Genomic DNA, 23,288 nt, shown 5'->3' on the forward strand with positions numbered 1-23,288 from the left:
TACTTATTTGAAAGACATGCCGTCGTTTTTTATATTTTAAGTGTAATGTCAAATGTGTACAGATAATAGCTACATACAGTTTACGGATCACAGCACATGATTCCTCGCTCATGATTACTGGTCAGCCACACAAATGAAAAGTTGTATATTCAGTGTATATAAAACGATGGTACGCAGTGTCAAAATGCTAAGAGTGTACTTCACTCATACTGTTCAATCGACGATGCAAACAACCACATTAAATTAAATCGGTTTACAAATTCAGATTGCGAAAGATTGAAATATATAAACGACCATACTTAAATTTTATCCTATCGCTCATACGACCTTCAATGTTATATATAAAACACAATATTAAAAATAAAAGAATGTAAAGGATGGAAAACTCGACACTCCAATAATGCGTATATGTATGCTGTTTATGCATTAAAGGTGAATGATAGGTTAAATTGCTTTTACAAAACCTTATTATGTATACGCGCATTTATTGTGAACCTTATATGTATTAAAGCGTTATTAATTTCTGACTATTCTCTTCCATAACTGTTGCAGATGGTAGGCAAATGGGTTTTTGCCCAAATATCACATTTTCAGATTTCAATACATTTCCTTTTCGCTTTCTTTAAAACATGTAATGCTTAAAAACATAAGGCGTTTATCATTTTTGTTTTCCGAAATATTGACAAAACCGCAATATCACTGCACAGTACAAAATGATATTTTAAAAATATATGTACACAAACACTCACTGGTAAACGAAAACACACACAATTAAAGTCATAGTGTTATATAATTTTCGAAGACCCATTTTCACCAACCGATTGTAAGACAAGTGTCCACGAATAAAGGAATTTTTTTACTGTAATGTTCTATAAGTATTGTAAAGTTATGTCTCGTTTTGCTGTTAACATATAAAATAACACTTTTTTATTAAGAACAGTTTGTTTATGACGTAAGCTCCACTTTAATCATGTTTTAATCAAACTCTCAAGTAATGCTATGTTGTATCAAGTGTAACGTGTCTACCGTTCCTTCGGGATATATATATATAATGGCTTTTCCTCGGGCTTTCCTTAGCCGTGTGATTTGATAAACAAATAATATAATTTGCCTCTATACAAGCCGGTTCCGTATGCGCTGTGCGACTTGGATTGCTTTGATCACTTGGGTCACCTAGGGTGTCTTGGGTTGACTTGCGTCGACTTGGGTCGACTCGGGTTAACTTGGGTTGACTCGGGTTGACTTGGGTCGACTCGGGGTGTATTGGGTTGACTTGAGTCGACTTGGGTTGACTTGGGATGTCTTGGGTTGACTTGAGTCGACTTGGGTTGACTTGGGTCGACTTGGGTCGACTTGCACTTATACCAAAGAGTCTGCAGTGTCTCCCCTCTGCGTTACGCAAGGAAGACAATCAATGTCTCCCCTCTGCGTTATGCAAGGAAGACAATCGATCAGTGCTGTACAAGCGACAATCAGTAGCTTGACAGACTCAGGCTGACCTACGAGACCAGACTCGTGCATCGTCTTATATCACCAATGAAAACCTGTGACCCGGACAAAGGTATGAGTCTCTATTGAAGCTACCCGGCAAGCTATGGTGTAGTGCGCAAAGTTGCTTTGGTCACTTCTACTCAAAAGGCATCCAAAGTCCCAGATAATTTCAATGGTATAAGGTCTCTAATTAATGCCACGTATTTAACGTTGTGAACTGTTCGACGATCGAACACAGACTGCTCGCTCCCCATAAGAGCAGCGCTTTATATACTGATATATATATATACCACGTGACCCGCTTGCTTAAGACATCACCCTGCTATTTCATGTAAACATAACCCTACCGTTTCAAACAGTAATTGTATAATACTGTTGCTATATTATGAAATACATATTTTGCATCTTAATAACCGACTTGTATTATTAAATCATCAAATTATGTACATAAAAATACAATGATCAATCCAAAATACACACGCTATTTGCGTGGAACTTACCGAATAGTCGAATGCTTGCCCGCGGGAAATGTACTTTCGTTTTTGGTGTAAATAATAGGATAGAACTCAAAGAATAATGAACCTAAAGGTAAAAGTACCGGCAAAAATCGTCACAAAAGTCCATTCTTTATTCTCAAGTCTAAGAATCGGCTGGTGAAAACAGGCACATATGTGCATTTTATCCATACTTTTACAGAGATAAACACATGTAATTTTGTCATCTTATTACATTTTCAATATGGTTTCCATAACGACAGAATTTAAACATGTATTTGTTTAAATTTTACACAGATGTTTGTGACTATACGATTATTAAGGAGCAATATCAGAGATTATCACGAGTAAACATTGCTTAAATTGTTATAAAATATTGTGTGGACTGTATTAGTGCAGATATAAAGAAAACGTGCTTTATTTTTTCAATTCACTTCTCAACATATACGTGCCATATTGTAAATAATATATCAACTGCAAAATTAAGTTGAACATGGTTCACATTTGTAAGTATGAAATGCCCTTACTCTTTTTGAATTTAACACGGAAGTTGTACTATTTATATGTAATTGAACCTTAAAATGCAACTCAAATCTAATTGATTGTCATAAATTAAAGTAAATATTGACATTTGAAAAAATATTACCGAATTATAATAGCAACATATTGTCCCAAAGTACAAACAATGTGAATCGTTGTTTATACTAATAAACAAAATTGTTTCTCTCAATGGTGATAAACCTTTAATCACCGTGTATGTTAATTAATTAATATTACGGGCATAATCCCGCCACGACAGCTCATAAATATAGAATTTTAAAATAACTAAAGCATATGCAACTAAAAAAATTTCATCACGCGTCACCTATTTTCGCGATGCTATCAAAGAACTTTAAAGAATCATAAACAATTTGCCATATGCTGTGTTACATGTAACTACATACCCCAAGAAATAATATACAAGTTGCATAACTATTGTGTGGCATGCGCACTAAATATTCTCTTAATATATGTGTTTCTACGCTGAAAGTTTTTGCTTCATGTTGTTATGCTGCCTGTTTCTCTTTCCCGGCCTTCAGTTAGCATATATATCGTATGCACATTGAAGGCCGACACACAGAAACAGGAAGCAAACAGATCCACGACATGTTGTTATAACATTTCCAAACACAATCAACGAAAAAATAACAAGTCTAACTTGGATTGCAACATCCGGATGCAGCTAATCGAATATGACAAGTAGTATCGAATGTATCCGCTCCAATCAATTCAATATCTTATTGTTAGTGGTAACCTTTAAAATCAAGTTTCAATTGTTTAAACAGTTGTATTTGTTCAAAACATGCACGGCCGTGTTTCTTTCGTCAAAAACTAAGCATGGCTGTGTGACGTTCACTGCTTTCTTCATATAATGACGAATCAGTTAAATAAATCAAAAAGAAGTGACAAGTAAAACTGACTTTCTGTCTTTTGTTTTTGTTGTTGAAATGACACATAAATATGGAATAAACTCGATTGGTAAGTAAATATATGACTCAATTATTGCATTTGAATGCAAGAAATATCAATATATAATTTCTTTAGAAACTTATTTAAATTTTATAAAACAGAAACTGTGCTCGTAACAAAGCTTTTTTCGCCGGTTTAAATTTAAAGTTTAGTGTTATTCATTTAAGATAATTAAAGAAAAATATTATCCTTTCATGAACAGTTTTGGATTTATTTCTTTATCATATTCTTCATGATTATTAACAAATCCTCTCTCTTTTGGTACAATAAGATAGGTTATGATTATAAACAATATTTCAACTCGTACTCGATCATTTTCTTACCAAACTGGGATTGTTAAATATATTTCAGCTATTACTTGATCATTTTTACCAAACTGATCAAAATCAAACTGTGCTCCAATAAACAGTGGATATTCACTAATAAATATGAATAGTTTATTGTTTGTTTCTTGTTTAATATCTAGAAGTTTTTCTGTCAAGCACTGGGCACCACACACTCCATCCATTATTCTGACTGCATTTTAGATACTCAACAACGACGCCATCCTGGATCTATCAAATTTGCAAGGAACTGAAATTAAACAATAATGCCATTGTACAGTTCAATTTTTCTTTTGAATTATTGTGATGGAACATTAGTAGACTGTTAAGGAAATGCAGTTATGAAGAGTCTGTTTCTGTATGTCATCAAAATGCAAATATCACATGTGCGTACACAGTGAAAGAGTAGTAAAATTAACAACTAGAAGATAGCAAACATGTTTAATATGTGTTAATACTGATAGTAAAAATGCATTTATATTTTTTTTAAAGTGTAGTAGTTTATAGATAGCATGACACAAGCAAGAAAGCACACTGAGTTTTTTTAACAATTGTATTGTGAAGATTTCGAGTGCGACATTGAACTTGAAACGATATATACTAGCTTTTTTACTATAGATTTTTTTTTCTATTGTGTAATTGAATATGTTTTTGAGTCAAATGATACATTTGTTTAATGCAGTGGTATACTTGTGAATATTTAAATAAAAAAATGCCAGTTGTACTATTTACATATACTTTTTAATTCAAGAATAAATCATATCTTGACACATCATGCTGTGTGTATGTTTTTGTTAAAGTTAAAGCAGTTTATGCCATAAAAAATACTTAACCGTTCAGCTAGCTTTAAATTCCTTATGCTTCAGAAAATACCACTTTCAACAAAAATGCCAACATTTCGGGAATCATTGTTTTATATAAAATAAAAAAGTGAAAGATAATGCATTGGCTTTATTTGAATACAATTTGTTTTTTATTCAGGTTTTTTATTGAGACCTGGGGACAAAATAATGAAGTACAGCATCCGACAATTTAAACAAATCCTTTTCGGCATAGCTGTCTATCAAACTTTTCAACTCAGTTGACCTTTTTCAACAGATAATGAAATACTTGGACAATTACCCGCCAATAGACCCGAATAGACCCGAATGAATAAATCGGAATATTTCGCTGGATGAGTTGAGAGACATCTCCCAGAACATCGGCCACATCATTACGTCCTTTTGTTTATTATATAGTATGTTACACTGTTCAGTGTATCAGGACTTTTCTCTGAATGTTTATTTGACACACAGATTTTTTCCCAGTTACAATGACGCATTGAATTACATCTCGAAGAATGTCAGGGTCAGTACGCTGTCAGTAAATCATCATGATGAATACAGAATGAACTATCGTTATACGCCTTATGATTATATCACAGTATTGCTTTCAAGATATAAATAATACGATATATAGATTAAGAAATTTATGAAACCCTCGTTACGCGCCTTATGATTATAACACCATATTTTTTAAAGGTATAAAATAACACGAACTTTAGAAAAAGAAGGAATGAAACTTTCGTTAAGCGCCTTATGATGATAGCACAATATTGCTTTCAAGATATAAACTAACACGAATTATAGAGAAAGAAAGGAATGAAAACCTATCGATTGCCACTTATTTGCATCGTGATAAAAATCTACCAAAATAATAAAAGTGTCATGATAAGGGAAAAATCGTTCAATTATCTAACCGGACATGTGTTACGTTCATTCCCAATCTCACGAGTGCGTGACAAATATTTTGTTTATTTGATAAATGGACTATGGGACGGCATATATAAATTATACAATAAAAATATGTATGTGCGAACATTGCGAGATGAACCATACTACATCTTATAAATCTAAGAAGGAGATTTTACTATCATATTATAAAATAGAAGCATGACCTTTCGACACATCACAGTATGCAATCATCAATTTAGATGGTTGCGGTTTGTTGACTTAACAGTTATTTTCTCAATTTCCTTTTCGTATCGATAACACGGCAGGAATGTTTATTTAATGCTACCTCACGCTGTACACACTTGAAAAAAATACTGATAATATTTGTATCACATTATGAGGAATATGTCTTCGTGCGCGAATACACATCTGGTATAGGTTATAAATAATTAAAGGCGTTCATTACAGAAGCTCACGATATAGTAAGATCATTATTGCACTTTTTTATATTGTACTGGTATTTTTTGGTGATCTCCATTTAAATAACATAAACATGTTTATCATTATATAATATACGACACCAAAGCAAAGACAATACAATATACTAGAAAAACAAGAAAGGTATTCTAAGGGCTATCGTGTTCAATGTGGTGTTTTTGCCTTTTCAATAGTACATGATCGGTCGGTAAGGTCGCTCGAAAAGATAACTCGGACGCTATATAATATACTTAACATGTCAGTTAGAACTGCAAATAGTGCATGATGAATAACCTACCCAGATGATCGTCAGAGCCATGTGGATACAATTTCGACGTATTACGTTTTTTGTACCTAGTATATTTGAGTTTATTGAACATCTTTTATTAGGCAACATCTACCGTATCAGTTTATAAAAAGAGCGCATATAAACAATTCGCAATAAAATGAAACTGCAATTAACATGAATACGGGCGTGTACAGTATGCAAATGAATATGATTTTCCCATAAATTGCGCATACTTTCTGATCGACATTGAATACTATATTATATTCATTACATACTACATGCATGAGTACACAGTTTCTGTACAGTTTTTTTGTATAACGTATTAACCTTTTTGTTATTTAAATGCTTGTAAATAAGTATGTCAATTTCAAATTCCAAAACTGTTCACCATATTTTATTGAATATTGCAATGCCTAAAGAAACGAAGGAAAGTGATTGATTTCTGTAATGGTTATTACGAAAGTAAACAATTTAGCGAAAACACTATTTTTTTCAAGGCAAGAGAAACTTTTAAAAGAGCCAATATAAAAATGACTTTGTCATGTGTTAATTTGTTCAATACTAGCATATTAGGTGATGGGTGACGTTTAAACAGCAAACAAAAAAAACATTTAAAACAAATACAACCGAATAGCTCGAAACATGTTTTACTCGATCTAGGCAAGAAATATGCAAATGCTAACGAACGTATAGACAACAGAAAACACGGCAGCGCTCAGTAGCACGTTTGAAGTGCACCACGAGTCTTTACATACACATGCAGATTAAATAAAAAACATTTCACAATTGTATGTGACCCAATAACTGCAAAGTGCAAATTAACCAAAACCAATTTATTCCAAACTAATAACTAGTCAAATTATACAAATACAATCATAAACAATATTACAGAGTCAGAATGGAATTCTCGACTTTTAACTAAATTATTAGACCCATCAAAAGGTGTGATTGATGATAACGATTTATTGTTTGGTGGCGAAACACCAATTATTTAGGTTGATGCATATGATTGTAGCCCACCTACGCAAAACGTGCTACGTGTGAGCTGTTGTGGTCACGCTATATCCGACGTCCTTCGTGATCCATCATGCGCCGAGCGTCGTCAACGTGTAGCGTGTTTCCACTACAGAGGCCCCATTTGTTATCCAATATTGATGCAACTTTTTCAAAATGCGTTTAATAAAAACATTTAGGCCGAGTTCGAATCTGGTACATATGCGTCCATAAACTAGTTAACTTGGTAAACTCTTAAATTGCTACCACTCTAAATGACGCTAAACGAATCAATCTCGATGAAACTTGGTCAAAACGGTTTATCTTCACAATAGCCAAGCCTACTTTGAATCTAGAATGTGTACATATACACACAAGAATACCAGGTCAATTCTTAGTTACACGTTGTTCCCACTCTAGAGGCAACATGATGATTTAGTATGGATACAACATTTCCAGAATGTTAACCTTGACAATTTGTTGGCCGAGTTTGATTCTGGGTCATGTCTGTCCAAAAACTGGGTCATCAGGTCATATCTTAGACACATTTTGTTAATACTTTAGAGTCAAGCTTTATGAAACTTAATCAACATGCTTATCCTAAAAAATATCTAAGGCAAGTTTAAATCTGGGTCACGTGTGTCTAAAAAATATGTTACAACATTAAGTGTTTGAAAACACTATTACATTTGTGTTTCGTTCTTTATAGATGACGATCTTCCGTATTTGAGCTACATTATTTTCACCTGTTTGCAACTGCGCTACGGCACAATTCGAATAAAGCCTCATTTCTTTACAGATGACATAACATTGTTAGATACTCTGGTTGGATTACACCACAATATATTGTATGTCAACCTTATATGTAATATGGTTAAACACCGGTGTCGCAGTTTGTTTTAAGAATGGTAATAGATATAATTGATATTCAGTACAAACTTAAAATACTAAAACGGTGCAAAGGCATTGATTGAACATATTAAAAATGCCTAAATGATATATATCATAGCACGTGCAACAATTTAATATAACACGGCGCAAAGCGGCGTATAAAAACTGGGTCTCCTCACTAAGAAAATGTGAACATGTAAATGTTTGTGGCTATATATACGAACGAACCAATCTCTTTAAAATGCAACATAATTTATTTACAATATCAGGAAGCTAATAAACTTATTTTTGGTTTACATATATTGCTGCAAACGTTATTTTTATCTTCTTCAAAATTGGGTGCATACTGCATGTATGTATTGAACAAAAAGTTATATACCGTTTCACAAAATTTAACCTTTGACTTTAAAATGACCATGATCTTTGATAAATGGATCAGACTCTCTGGCTCATCACGTTTGACAAGGTATTTAAAAATCCTTTCATTCTGAACAACGTTATGTTTCAGATAATCATTACCCTCCGTAAGGTAACCCGACTGCTCGCCTACTCGGGTGTTCCCTTAATACGACGGGCTATTTTTCACACGGATATATACAAATGTTGTTTTCTTGAATGACGCCTATTTTTAATGTGTGTTATGATAACTCAATAGTTAATAATCATATTGTCCCTGATCATGTTGACTATCACTTAGCATTAGGTGCATGTTCCCTTTGACACGTTTTGTAGTTTGAGACAGTCATGCTATTTCACGTGTGCTGCTGTTGTTTTAGTTATAATAATATGTTCAAAAGGCATGTTGTTACATAATGTTAATATAATATGCTTCGCTTGATTTTCTCTGGTAGAATATTGAATGGATATGTAAATAATGTTATATACATATTCTTTACTCTAAACTGTTGATTATTATTAAGCATCATTTCATAATACATTAAACTCTGTTTTGTAGTTTGACACAATTAAGCATTTTTATTATTTTTTTTTTTTAAATAAAAGTGTTCCTCTTTTCATTGCTGAATAGTATAAGGGCACTTTCTCTTAACAATTTGAATGTAATAAATTTCCTCCGATAAACAATCTCATACAACAGTCTTCTATTGAATGTTAAATGTGTTTATATATATATGTTTTTTTATCAATGCGAATCTTGGGTAGAACTCTTACTTCAGTGATGTTTTACTGGTGTTTTTTCGTTATTTCTTTTACTCTCTGAGTGTTTAAAAATTCGTTCATTTTAACACAAACTGAATACCACAAATAACAGTGTTTATGAAAAGTTAAGTTTCTAATCATCTAAGTATGACATTTTGCATTTTTGTGCGTTTAAAGATTTTTTATGCTTTTATAATTTAAAGGAAATGTTACGCCGTATCATAAATACATGTTTAGATTTAAATCGTTGAGAACATTATGGTATTACTGTTAGAAATGGCGTTCTTGCGACTTGCATTGCGATTTGTTATGTTTTCATAACAATTTACTTTATACTTGAATTGCTCATTTTAATTATCGTTGTCGTATTTTAACATTATATAGTTCATAACCACCTTGTACAATAATGTTATTCTAATAATAATGTGATAGTTGTTTCATTGATTTAAAGGTGTAATTTCACATTAAATGATCTTCCCAACCAAAACAAAGATAAAATTCGTGAAGTCCATGTTGCATATATACATAAATGACATAACATATTTCTAACCCCACGACGTCATTACAATTCTTATAATTTATAGCACTCATATATTTTTCGCAAACCAATTTAAACATTCCTATTTTTTTCCAGGTCAACAATGGAAAAAAGACGAACGTTTAAAATAAAATCCAACCTTTCTTAGGTTTATGAAAAGTGATACATAGTCGTAAACGTCGTTCATACACTCGATAGAAGGCTAATCTACAGACTTTTAAAGCAAAGCTCTTTCAGAAGTTGAATTTCGTTTTTATCCGCTAGCGCAGAGATGACAATATTAGATACTGATAGCATTTACGTGATTAGTACATTGTTTTAGTTAACACCTGTTTTTCTAACATGGTGAACTATTAAATTTGTTACCGTCGTGGTCGTTTTAAACTACAGCTCATAATATTTAAAGATAAGAGCCCGTGATTAATTTCGAGATTTAGGTCGATATTTTATCGCAGTTCAAATATTTCAAATCGGTCTGCCTATAACTTTTTTATCAATACTCCGTTGAAGATAAAACCGCAATTTAGAAATAGTTTATTATAAAACATGCTTTTGTTTTGGTAACGCACTTGACAGCTAAGAGAGATCCTTTATAACAGCTTACGAGACAGTGCTACCAACAGTCTGTGCATCTTCAAGATCGACGACGCGTTAAAAAGGACTCTGATTTCGAACTACCTGAACATGGTATGTTCATTATATATTGTTAGTTTATTATATTATCTTAGCATTTTTGTATACATGTGTATAGTAAGATATTCTATTATATTTGCTAAATAAAAATTTGTGTTTCTCGTATAAAGAAGGCTGTATGTTAACATTTTAAAGTTCAACGTGTGATCAAATGATTATTTTACTTATTCCGTATTTGTTAAATCTCAGCACAGTAATTATGTGGAGCAAAAAAGAAAACAATAACAATCCTACAGTTATTGATGTTATATTATTGTATTCATGTTTTACGCTAAATATTCAAAACTCACAACGAAAAACTGACTGAATAATGCTATGATTTTCCTGGCATGGAGGTCGAAGTCATAGTATTAAAAAGTAATTTTAGTTGAAAGGACTAGATGTTTAACGCAAATAAGTCCATTTAGTTTAGAGACACAAATAATCATATGCGCATGTGTTGTTTATGATAACTTATCGATATTTGTTTTTTTAGCCATCTATGTACCGCAGTTAAAACTTTAAATAAGTACAAACTGATCCAAACATTTCGAATTTATTAATGCATCTTTTTCGTTTTTGCAGGCTTTTAAACTGTTTGAATTCGCGTTTTTTTCTCATTTCAATTTGAAAAAAATTGATACTACAAATTCAAATGTTAACAAATATATTAACTTAATCATGATGAGATTTGAACCCTAATTATTTTAAAAGCATTTATCGCCAACACCATTTTTTTTAATGAAGAGAATTGCGGTTGTATAAGAATAATAATAATAATGTGATAATTATAATAATAACAATGATAATAATAATAATAATAATCAAAATAAAATATAATAATAATAATATAAATAATAATAATAAATAATAAATAAATAATAATAATAATAATAACAACAACAACAACAATAATAAGAATAATACAAATAATAATTATAATAAAATACTACTACTACTAATAATAATAAAAATACTACTAATAATAATTATAATAATAATACTCATAATAATTTTAATTAAAATACTACTACTAATAATAATTATAATTATAATAATTATAATTAATAATCATAATTATAGTAATACTAATAATGATAATAATAATAATAATTATTATAATAATATGATGATGATGATGATGATAATAATCATAACAGTTACAATAATGTTAATACCAATAATATCCTGAAACACGGTAGACTTGCGTTACCTAAGAAAAATGAATTTGCCCAGCGCACACAACGCCGTTTATAGCGGTTCCTCCTCAGAAGGACAAAACATAGGAAATGTATAGCAGTGAAAGTGCAAATGACACTGACCTAAAATTTGCTTTATTAAATATTCAAGGTTTGATAATATCAAATAATAATAAACTTGATTCACCTGAAATAGCATCGGTTTTTAAATTAAATGATATTATCTGTTTTACAGAAACATGGAGTCGTGAAGATTTCTGCTATGACTTTGAACATTTTATGTGTTTAAACTTAAATAGAAAGCTGTCTGATAGTGCAAAGCGTAGTTCAGGGGGTTTATGGATTTCTCTAAGAAACGCGTTAGTTACTGACGATATCGCACATAGGCTCGCACTTACGGATTAGAATCATAAGAGTCTAACAAATCGAACCAATGCTTTATTTGTATGTCTGTGTTACATAGTACCGTCCGACTCTAGCAGAAATAATTTGGGTGATACAAGACAATATACTTAAAATTAAAGATAAGTATGGCGAGGATATTGTTCTTTTATGCTATTAGGAGATTTAAACTCAAGAGTTGGTAACATGAAGGATTATGTCGAAAACGATACTTTGAATCTACAAAATCATAACATTTTACCAGAAGATTATATTGTTGATAAAGTTATACATAGACATTCCCAAGATGCATCCGTTAATCAAAATGGACGTCTGTTAATAGATTGTTTTATTCAAACTGGTTTAAGAATTGCAAATGGTCGAGTAGGCGAAGATAAAAAATAAGGCGCGTTTACTTTTATCGGCATTAACGGCTTAGCGTAGTGGATTATTGCATCGTTGAAGAACAACTTTTGTCCGATTGTACTTATTTCAAAGTTGATGGTCCAAATATTTTGTCTAACCATTGTTTAATATAATTCGCTATTATACGAAATGTACGGGATAGTAATTGTTATTTTAAATTGATTGTTGCAGTAAGCGAGGAAAACGAATATAGAAATAAAACGTATACTTTCAAATGAGACGGGGAAAAGAAAAAGTTATTTGCTCAGGTATTGAACAGCTCCGAAAATACATTGCTTTTAAACGAAATTGCTGTCAATTTAGAAAATGCAGGAACATGTGTTGGTAAGCAGAATTGGTGATTATAGTAGAGCATTATTTTATAATAGTATCTTTCAATTTGAGTATCAGTTATATCTTTCGTGTGTTAATATCGAAAAATTGCCCTGAGTAAGCAGAGGTTGTCCTCCCATAGACTTAATATAGAAACTGGTAGATGGAACAATACGGAGCGAGCTAGTAGAACTTGTCCCAAATGTAACGTCTTAGAAGACAAATATCAATTACTGTTTGAATGTAGAATTTACTGTGAACTTAGGCGTAGATATATTTCATTATACAATAATCGCCACCCAAGCATATTTAAAACTATTGATTTAATGGCATCCAAAAATGTTAAAGTAATAACAAATCTGGCTGTTTTTGTTTTATAGAGCTTTCAAAATGAGTAGGAATTTTAATGATTAAACATGATCAAAGGCGGCTGTTTTAGGTGATTATATTGCACATTATACTATTATTGCTAAGTGTTTAAAAATATTGATTTAATATGCAACGTGTATGTTACATTTTGACGACATTGACTATGTTTTATATGTGTGTGATTAATTAATAAGTTGCTTGTGTTTTTAAAGATTGCATAAGACAAGAGCATCTTATAGTCGATTCGACCGACTTAGATATTATCGAGTTCAAAAGTAGTCACTAATCCATATGCGTTAAATTATTTAAATTTATTTTATTGTTTACATAGTAATTAAGACCGTCGTTGTATTAAATAATATGCATTGCGTAATTAACGGTTTGAAGACATTGACTATGTTTATACGAATACGTTTATAATAATGCTCATGGGTCTTTTTGACCTAAAGCATTGTATATATGTGTTATATCAGATTTGAATAAAACGTTATTCGTCTTTTTCTATATCAGATAAATGATTTTGAAGACAAACATGTTTGCCTAAATTTATAGGATAATTGCCTTTTATATGACGAAAATTGCTACGATATATATTGGTATAGTGTAACCTAAACATTATGTGCTTCGTCATCGTATGTTGTTGAATAAATGATACTACATGAAACATGGTGTCAGAAGTCAAACCAGGCAACATTTTCACTAAATGCAGAATGAATTAAGCGTTGTCAATTTCAGGAATACATCGGATAGGCAAATGAATATGTGGATTACATGAACGCTAAACAAATCCTGGGTCTATCGCGTTTTAATACCTAAAACGAGCGTTTTTGTGATTTGTGTTCGTCAACCACTTGTTTACCCGCGGAAATTAACAGCTGACTACGATGGCGTAAGGTAAACTTCCAGTGCCTTTTTCAATGGAAGTGAAGGAAAATTTAAGGGAGAACTGGCATTTCTTCCAATCTCAATGGGACAATTATGAAATAGCAACAGGTCTGGATAAAAAAATAGGACAATATTCGCGCTGCTACCCTGTTGAGTGTTATGGCCAGAGACTGCTATCGATTTTTTCAACACTTAGATATTCCTGACGGCGATCGAAAGAAGGAGAGTGCAATACTCAAAGCACTAAAGGAACATTTTATTTTCAAAACAAACGTAATTTATGAACGATACGTGTTCAATACAACTGATCAGTTGCTAAACGAAAGCGTAGACGATTACATTACAACACTGAGGGGTCTCTCTAACTCGTGTGAATTTGGAACATTACAAGGCCAATTGATTCGTGATAGACTAGTTTTAGGCACAAAGGACAGTGGAGCAAGATCACCTATGCTCCGTGACACTGGAAAAAGCAGTTGATATGCGTCGAGCGAGTGAAATAGCAGATTGTCAAATGAAGAAACTTGCTGCTTCAGAGGAAGTTAACTATGAGGCAAAACACAATTTCAAACATGAAAAAAAGAAGCGTACTCCAGAAATTGAAGAATCAAGTAAATATCGGTACTGTGGTGGAACACACGCGAAGCGCGAATGTCCAGCGTATGGAAAGGTATGCTCAAAATGCAAGAAAAAGAACCATTTTGCAAAAGTATGTCTTCAAAGCTCGAGGCCAAAGGTTAACATGGTGGAAGAAACTGACAGTAGTGATGAGTCAATCTATACACTGAATGCCCTAACAGATGAACAGTGGATTGTTAATGTAACCATGTCAATGCTGAATACTCCCAAAAGTAACAGGACAATCAAATGTCAAATAGACACTGGTGCATCATGCAACGTTATTTCAACCAGTGTGCTATCACGAATAGCAAAACCGAACGAACCAAAAATTGTGCCAACAAAAACAAAACTGAAATTGTATGACGGTGGTACAATATTACCAGTCGGAAAATGCGCAATTAACTGATATGTAGGCCAAGCAACAGAAACACTGGAATTTCATGTTGTGGAGATCTATGACAAAGATACTTCAACATTATTGTCAGCGGCAGCAAGCGTTGGTTGGGTATCATCACTGTAAATGTGGTAAACAATGTTATACAAACACCTGCGACAATTTTTTACCAAGGAATTCATTATTCAAGAATACAGTGATGTGTTTGATGGCCTGGGATGCCTCCCAGGGACATACCACATTGAAATAGATGCAACTATAAAACCAGTTCAGCATCAGCCCAGACGGGTACCAGTTGCCCAGAAAGCTGAAGTTAAAGCAGAAATCAAACGACTAGTGAAAAAAGGAGTCATCACAAAAATTGTGGAACCAACCGACTGGATTAGTAGTATGGTGGTTGTAAGGAAACCAAAAAAGCTCAGAGTGTGTTCGGATCCTAAAGATCTAAACAAAGCCATAAAGCGATCCAAGTACATGATTGATTGACAATTGATGACTTTCTTCCAAAAGTGTCAAAAGCAAAAGTATTTACAGTTCTCAATGCTAACGACGGATTTTGGCAAGTAAAACTTGACGAAAAAAGTAGCTACCTTACAACATTCTGGACTCCATTTGGTCGATATAGGTGGTTACGCCTCCCGTTTGGAATTTCATCTGCACCAGAAGAATTTCAGCGCAGACAACATGATGCTTTAGAAGGGCCCCAAGGCACAGAAGTTATCGTGGACGATATTATGGTATATGGTCAAGGTGAAACCATGGAAGAAGCAATAAAAGATAATGATGAGAAACTTATAAGTGTTCTAGAGCGAGCCAGAGCGGTGGGCTTAAAACTAAACAAGGACAAACTGAAGCTTCGACAAACTGAAGTTAGTTACATGGGTCAGATACTCACCTCCAGCGGTGTACGTCCAGATCCAAAAAAAAGATACAAGCAATATTAGACATGCCAAAGCCAACTGATGTAAAAGTGGTTTAGCGCTTTATTGAATTAGTGACTTATCTTTCGAAATTCTTACCACATTTATCAGAAGCATGTGAACCGTTGCGTAGACTGACAAAAAAAGACCAAATTTGGTATTGGCAATCACAACAAGAAGAAGCCTTCGCCACTATAAAGCGACTAGTTACTGAGCAACCAGTGCTGAAATACTATGATTTGAAAGAGGAGGTAACTCTACAATGTGATGCGAGTGAAAACGGGCTTGGAGCAACATTGCTCCAGAATGGGCAACCAGTTGCAGTTGCCTCGAGAGCATTAAGCACTGCAGAGAAATATTACGCACAGATCCAGAAAGAGTGCTTAGCAATAGTATTCGCTTGCGAACGGTTTGAACTTTATATATATGGTCATTCTAAAGTCACTGTTCATACAGATCACAAACCTCTAGAAACAATCTATGGAAAACCACTGTTAAATGCGCCAAAGAATTTACAACGGATGCTCTTAAGACTGCAGAAATACACAAAAGGTACCGAGATGTACACAGCAGATACGTTATCCAGAGCTTTTGGTCAAACAATTTTGAAAGACAATGATGACACTATTGAAGTTTTCAGCATACAACAAAAGAAACTGGAACCAGATTTATCAGCAATTAACTTTGCAGAAACAGTTAATGTGACTGAACAGCGCTTTAAACAAATTCAGGTACATTCTTACCAAGATGAAGTACTACAAACACTCAAGTCTGTTATTCTGGCAGGACGGCCAGATTCGAAAGCGGAGGTACCTGTCATAATTCGTGAATACTGGACGATTCGGGACGAATTAGCAATCCAAGACGGGATAGTCTACAAGGGTTGTAGGTTAATAGTGCGAAAGACACTTCGAAATGCTTACGCGAATACATGCAAGTCACATGGGGATCGAGTCATGCCTAAAAAAATCGCGCGACACGCTCTTCTGGCCAAATATGAACAGTGAAATTGGTGATCATGTTGAAAAATGTAGCGTATATTATGAATACAGCGCAAACCAACATAACGAGACTCTCATGACGCATGAGGTTCCAGACAGGCCCTGGGGCAAGGTTGGCATTGATATTTTCACCTATAAACATACCAACTACTTAGTAACAGTTGACTACTATTCAGATTTCTTGGAATTGGACTTACTGCCAGACACAACCTCAGCTGCGATAATAAATTGTCTGAAGGGTCATTTAAGTAGAAACGGCATTCCAGATACTCTCATATTCATATCGGACAACGGTCCTCAGCTGTGTAGTGTGAAATTTAGTAAGTTCTCACAGCAATGGGAATTCGACGTCACATCCTCACCATACCATAGTCAGTCAAACGGAAAAGCAGAGTCAGCGGTCAAAATTGCGAAGGGGCTGATAAAGAAAGGCCACTAAAAGCAACATGGATATTTGGAAAGCTATCATCGACTGGAGAAACACACCAACAGAAGGAACGGACAGCAGTCCAGTGCAACGTATAATGTCAAGGCGAACTAGGAACACATTGCCAATTGCAGATGAGCTTCAAAAGCCAAAAGTAGTAGAAAATGTTCGACAAAAGAAAATGCTGAAACACCAGCATTCCAAGTTCCAGTACGACAAAGGAGCCAAGGACTTGCCAGAGATGGTAATGGGACAATCTGTCTGTATGGCGCCCCTACCAAATGATCGAGATAAAAAAATGGCGACTCGGAACCTGTGTGGAACAACATTCACCGCGATCCTATGTTGTCGATGTAGATGGGCAGCTATACAGACGCAACCGAAAGTACATCAGGTCTACATCAGAAGCCAATACCTTTCCGGAGTCAATTATCAGTGATACAAGTGTTTTCAATGATCAAAAGGGTGTAGAAAAAGAAGCTCATATAGAGCAAAGTGCAAGTGTCAATTCTAGGGAAATTACAGCCACTAGTGAAAGTGTAAACATGGGTGGCAAACGTTTTCAGTGTAAAGAAAATTCAATTCATGTGGAATCATCGCCCAAAACAGAAACAGTCAGCACACATCCGATGGTTAATTTCGAAAGTTCATCCAAATCAACAAGGACAAGAAACATTAAACCTCCAAAGAAATATGAAGATGTCGTTTAAGTACATGTGTACTAAAAAAAATAAAAACATAGACTAGTTAAGTTAGTTAAATCAAAAGATTGTTATAAATAATTCCAGTTGTTGTTTGTTTCTTTTAAATTGTCTTATCATACACAGAGAGTGTTTGTGTCAATGTGTTTTTTTCAATACAATCAAAATTACTTTGTCGATGAGTGGTAAAGGTAAAATCTCATATGTCTATTGACGTGTATTTTTTATGTTCATATTTTTTTAATGTTATCGATTACCTGGTTGATGTTCTAAGGTTTATTATTTCTTTGCTTTGCAAAAGAAGGGAAGATGTTACGATATATATTGGTTTAGTGTAACCAAAACATTGTGTACTACGTCATCGTATGTCGTTGAATAAATGATACTACATGAAACAAAAATCCTTCAATTTGAGCTGCGGTAGCAACAAAATCAACACCAATGTCCGCAATTGTTGTTTATTTTTTCGTCGAATTGATGCGCGATAAATAGGTTAAACAGCACCAATATTTAAAAAATATAAATGAAAAAAGATCTTACATACCTATCAACGTGACAATAAATAACGTATATAACAATTTAAATATATGGAATTTAAGACGTCAATCAAAATGAATATCACAATTATTTGCAAGCAGAGTCTAATTTAAATTCTCAATATTCACATATTAAAAAATTGTCTTAACAGGAAATGGGTATACAGGGACCTTTTCACAGATTGTGCATGTATTGAAGAGTGTCATTAAACATTTTTAATTGATAAATGTAAATATTGAAATAAACAGGAGCACAATTTAAGAAAGAGAGATCCTCAACTGGGCTCGAACCACTAACCCTTGGAGTAAAAGACCTGCTCTTAAAGCACTAAGCCACCCGTGCTCATATAATGAATGATTTATATTATACCGGATCTAAGCAATCAAATTACTCGAAATTATTAAATCGTTTCACTTTGTTGCGCTTAATAATTTTCAGGTTTTTAAATCATCAAAAGATGCATATGATAGATATTTTCGAGCATTGTTTATGTTCAGAATTACTGTTTTATCGCAAAATACCATAATCTAACGAATATTTAGATAGATAGATAGATTTATTTCGGCAAGGAACGCATACATGGGCATTTACAACATGTACAATATATAAACATATAACATACATGAAAATAAATATACCATGACATACACACCAACACCATGGATAACACAAAAATGAGCAAACCCATATTTCTATTGTGGTCCTTTGTGCTGGTGGCATGACATAGAGTGGACCTTACTTAAATAAATAAATATATTAAATACTATGCAAATATATCTCAGACCATTTTGATACTTTAAATATCACATATATCATTATTAATTATGAGATCCTAAAATACACTATTAACATGTGTCAGAAATAATTTAAATATCCCAGATAGCATTATTTAATACAACATCCTAAAAAACTTAGAATAACAAATGGAGAATGCATAACATTTATGGAAGATATAATCAATTTTGATAAACATTGCTGACTAAAAATGATTCCTTAAGCCGAAAAACAAACAATACACATAGAAAGTTACAGGTTTTCTAATAAAGGATTTTTTTAAAGATGACTTAAAACAGACAATCTATCAATAAGTGTTATACTGGAGGATTTATTGTTTCATAATGAGAATCCCGTGTAACAAAAGGATTTTGACCCGACACCTTTGACCTTGGGAACAGCAAATGCACATTTGTGAGTTGACCTGGTCCTGTATGAATGAATAGATGCCTGTGGAATAAAATGTTCTCACATATTATCAGGGGCCAATCCATTTTTAATCTTAAACACATTGCCAAGAACAATCTGGTCTACACGTTTATTGACTGGTAGCCAGTTGAGAAATCGAAAATGTTCTGGCCCAATGTGTGCCCTTGCATCGAGACCTAGGACAAACCGCAATAATTTATTCTGGGTGGTTTGGAGCTTATTCTGTAACACTTTGGTGATACTATGGTACCATATAGAGCAAGCATAATCAAAATGACATTGGATCAAAGACATGACAAGAAGTTTCTTGGTTTGCTGAGTGAGATATTATTTTTTTCTATAAAGATATTTTTACCTGGAGTTGGCCTTCTGAATGACTGAACGAGCCATGGTATCAAAGGACACATTTTTATCGAATTTAGCCCCTGGGTATTTGACTGAAGATGTAGATTCAATAATGGTACCATTACAAGCAAGAGAAGGGTTTGATCTGATTATATGCCTAGAACCAAATTGAATAGACTGCGTCTTACTTAAATGCAGAGACAACATCTTGTCAACCAACCACTGACTAACCAGATGCAAATCCTCTTTCAATAACCGTTCAATGTCAGTTTTACACTTACCAAACACAAATATGATTTTCTTTCAAGTTCGTCAATTTATGAAAACATGAAAATGTCCCTTTAAAGAAGTGGATAACAATTTATCTTTGAATAACATACTTTCATGTGATAATAACCGACTTGGTGTTAACAAGGCTTTCACTATGTAAATGTATCTGGTATTCCCTTGTCTCGTAAGCATTAGTCGTTATTGATTCTTATGCAATCGTTACTCAAAATTGATATTGTTATTTGAAAAAGCTTGTTCTATGTCAACTGTGTCAATTTATAATGAACTGTTTGAAAATGTTACTAATTGTTTCGAACTTTTTTGTATTAATACATTCATCATATACATGGAACTGTGAATAAACATATAATGAAGTTTGCCTTAAATTTCACAAAGCGCCTAACGATTTGTTGATAATTCTACACCTAAGCCCTTTATACACGTCGCTTACGTTTAGAGTTTCTCTTCGCAATAACTGAACTATGTGTCACGTAAACATCTTTAGCATTGTAGCATTCATTGATTTTGCGTTATTATAATATCGGCTGAACCGTCAGACAATGACAGACCATCGTGTAAGCATTATGCGCGCTTCGCATTAGATAGATAGAAACCACTACATTAAAATGTGTGTTTATAAGTAACGTAAAACACCTTGCAAAATTATAAATATACCACAGACATTTTCGCCATTTCAAGCTGTTTAATGTACTATGTGTGCGAAAGAGGATCTTACCTAAATATGAGTCGATTAACAAAGGGAAATACCGCTGTCTTTACGAAACTGTTCTGCTTTATAAAACTACATTTGTACTCAATGGAAGCCCATTAACATTTATTTTATAAGAAGTGTGAAGAAAAAAGGGCTTATACTGCTATAACATACTGTAAAGCATTTTTGTTTTGAAGAATATACACTTATTACAAACTTATTACATCCCTAACACGTTTCGTTTACAAACAATAATCAAATACACACTGATGTCAATAAATTATTGATTAAGGCGTTAACATATTGATGCAAATATCAATTTGTAATCCGGCATTCTTTGAAAGTGCCATCTTTACAGTAATAAACATAAATTAAAAATATTGATGTCAAATTGTCCACATTAAGATACAAATTATTACATAAGATTGGTTGAAATTGTAAACACATTTGGTTTTGACATATTTCAGTTTCGCTACACGCTGCTTGTTGCCTTAATCCTTTCGATGAATGCATTGGGCTGGACAAATGGAGTCGGTAAGACTTTTTCTCATTTTTGAATCATTTATGCATGTTGCTTTATTTCAAAAAAGTTTACATAGTAAAACATATATTGTTTGATTTATGAAGAGGAGCAATTAGCATTTGATTTTGCAAGCTTTAGTGTTATTGTTGCTAAATACGAGAGTTGAAATCAGAACACATATCCCATTCAAAGTAACGAGTCAAGACGGACTTTGAGCCGCTTTCGTACGATTCCCGTTTAATGTCATTTTCTTGGATTGGTATATCTTAAACGTGTACCTCACACAATAAGATAATCTCGCTTTTGACGAATACATGTCATTGTCGTAACTAATGCCGTATAAACCGTCGAAATGCACCTTTAAGCATTTTTAATAATGCACAATTACCAAATATAACGCATCAGAATATCGTTAAAACAAAACATTACACCGTTTGCGCCAGTGTACAGATTACTAGTGTTATTGAATAAACAATAAATGTATTTAAATCAAGTTTTGGCCATAACAAGTGCTCATCTCGTGAAAACACATGTAAATTATCAATGATTACTCATTATATAATAAATTTTCTTGTTCGGAAATCAATAAACATCTTAGTCGTACTGATAAATTTTCAATTCGTTGTGGTGTAGTCTACGGTTGAATTGACAAGCAATTCATTATTTTATAAAATTGATTATATCGTCCATATTACAGTGTATGTCATCGCAACGATTTGCATTTAAGTATTTCTATATATTCAAGAGCTTTGATTCCAGTTCCGTTTGTATAAACTTAAATAGAACGTTATATTGTTTTCGTGTATTAAGTTTATATTGACGTTGTAGCACTTGACGACGCATGTACCGTTGCTACAGATTGTACCGCCACCACTCTAAACTCGGACTGCACAGGATTTAATGGGTCCGAAACATGTCAATGCGCCACAGGGTACACCAAACACGGAACAGTGCAAAGCAAGCAAGTACATTCTTTGAAGTGGAGGAAATAATAGACTTGTTGCGATATTGACCGATATTAAAAGGAAAGCATAATACTTTTGATATTATTAGAATATGTATGTTTTATTATTACTGATCATTATATGATTGATGTTATTAGTTGATCTCCTATTACAAGACACAATGGCTAAACAAAAACCAATCTCGTGGTGATAAATGGATGTGAACAATGTTAACTTTATTAATTAAAACATTTCAATTTATATAACGAACGTTTCATACGTTCTCTTATATCAATAGCAATAACTTAATTGCCACATATATCACAGGCCTTTGTACAACTTGTTCAGCGATCACTGATTGCGAGAAGACAACAGCATGTACTGGAACTGTTGAATCCAAAACCTACGGAATACCGTTTTGCCAGCGTGGTCACACATTAAAATCCAGAGTTCAACAATGCGTTAGTGAGATAGTACGATGGCGACAATGCGATGGTACGATGGCGACAATGCGAAAGTACGATGGCGACAATGCGACAACGCGATAGTACGCGTTGTCATACTGTCGTCA

At 33.3% G+C, this 23,288-nt stretch overlaps 1 long non-coding RNA gene across 1 annotated transcript; it reads left to right on the forward strand.

Moving 5' to 3' along the window:
- Nucleotides 1-10,480: 10,480 nt before the first annotated feature.
- Nucleotides 10,481-22,660, forward strand: LOC127872042 (uncharacterized). The gene is made up of 3 exons (XR_008045708.1): nt 10,481-10,562; nt 21,718-21,784; nt 22,602-22,660. It is a non-coding gene; the product is annotated as an uncharacterized LOC127872042 (long non-coding RNA).
- The last annotated feature ends 628 nt before the right edge of the window (nt 22,661-23,288 follow it).

Source organism: Dreissena polymorpha, chromosome 3 (genome assembly GCF_020536995.1).
Source record: "Dreissena polymorpha isolate Duluth1 chromosome 3, UMN_Dpol_1.0, whole genome shotgun sequence".
NCBI lineage: Eukaryota > Metazoa > Mollusca > Bivalvia > Myida > Dreissenidae > Dreissena > Dreissena polymorpha.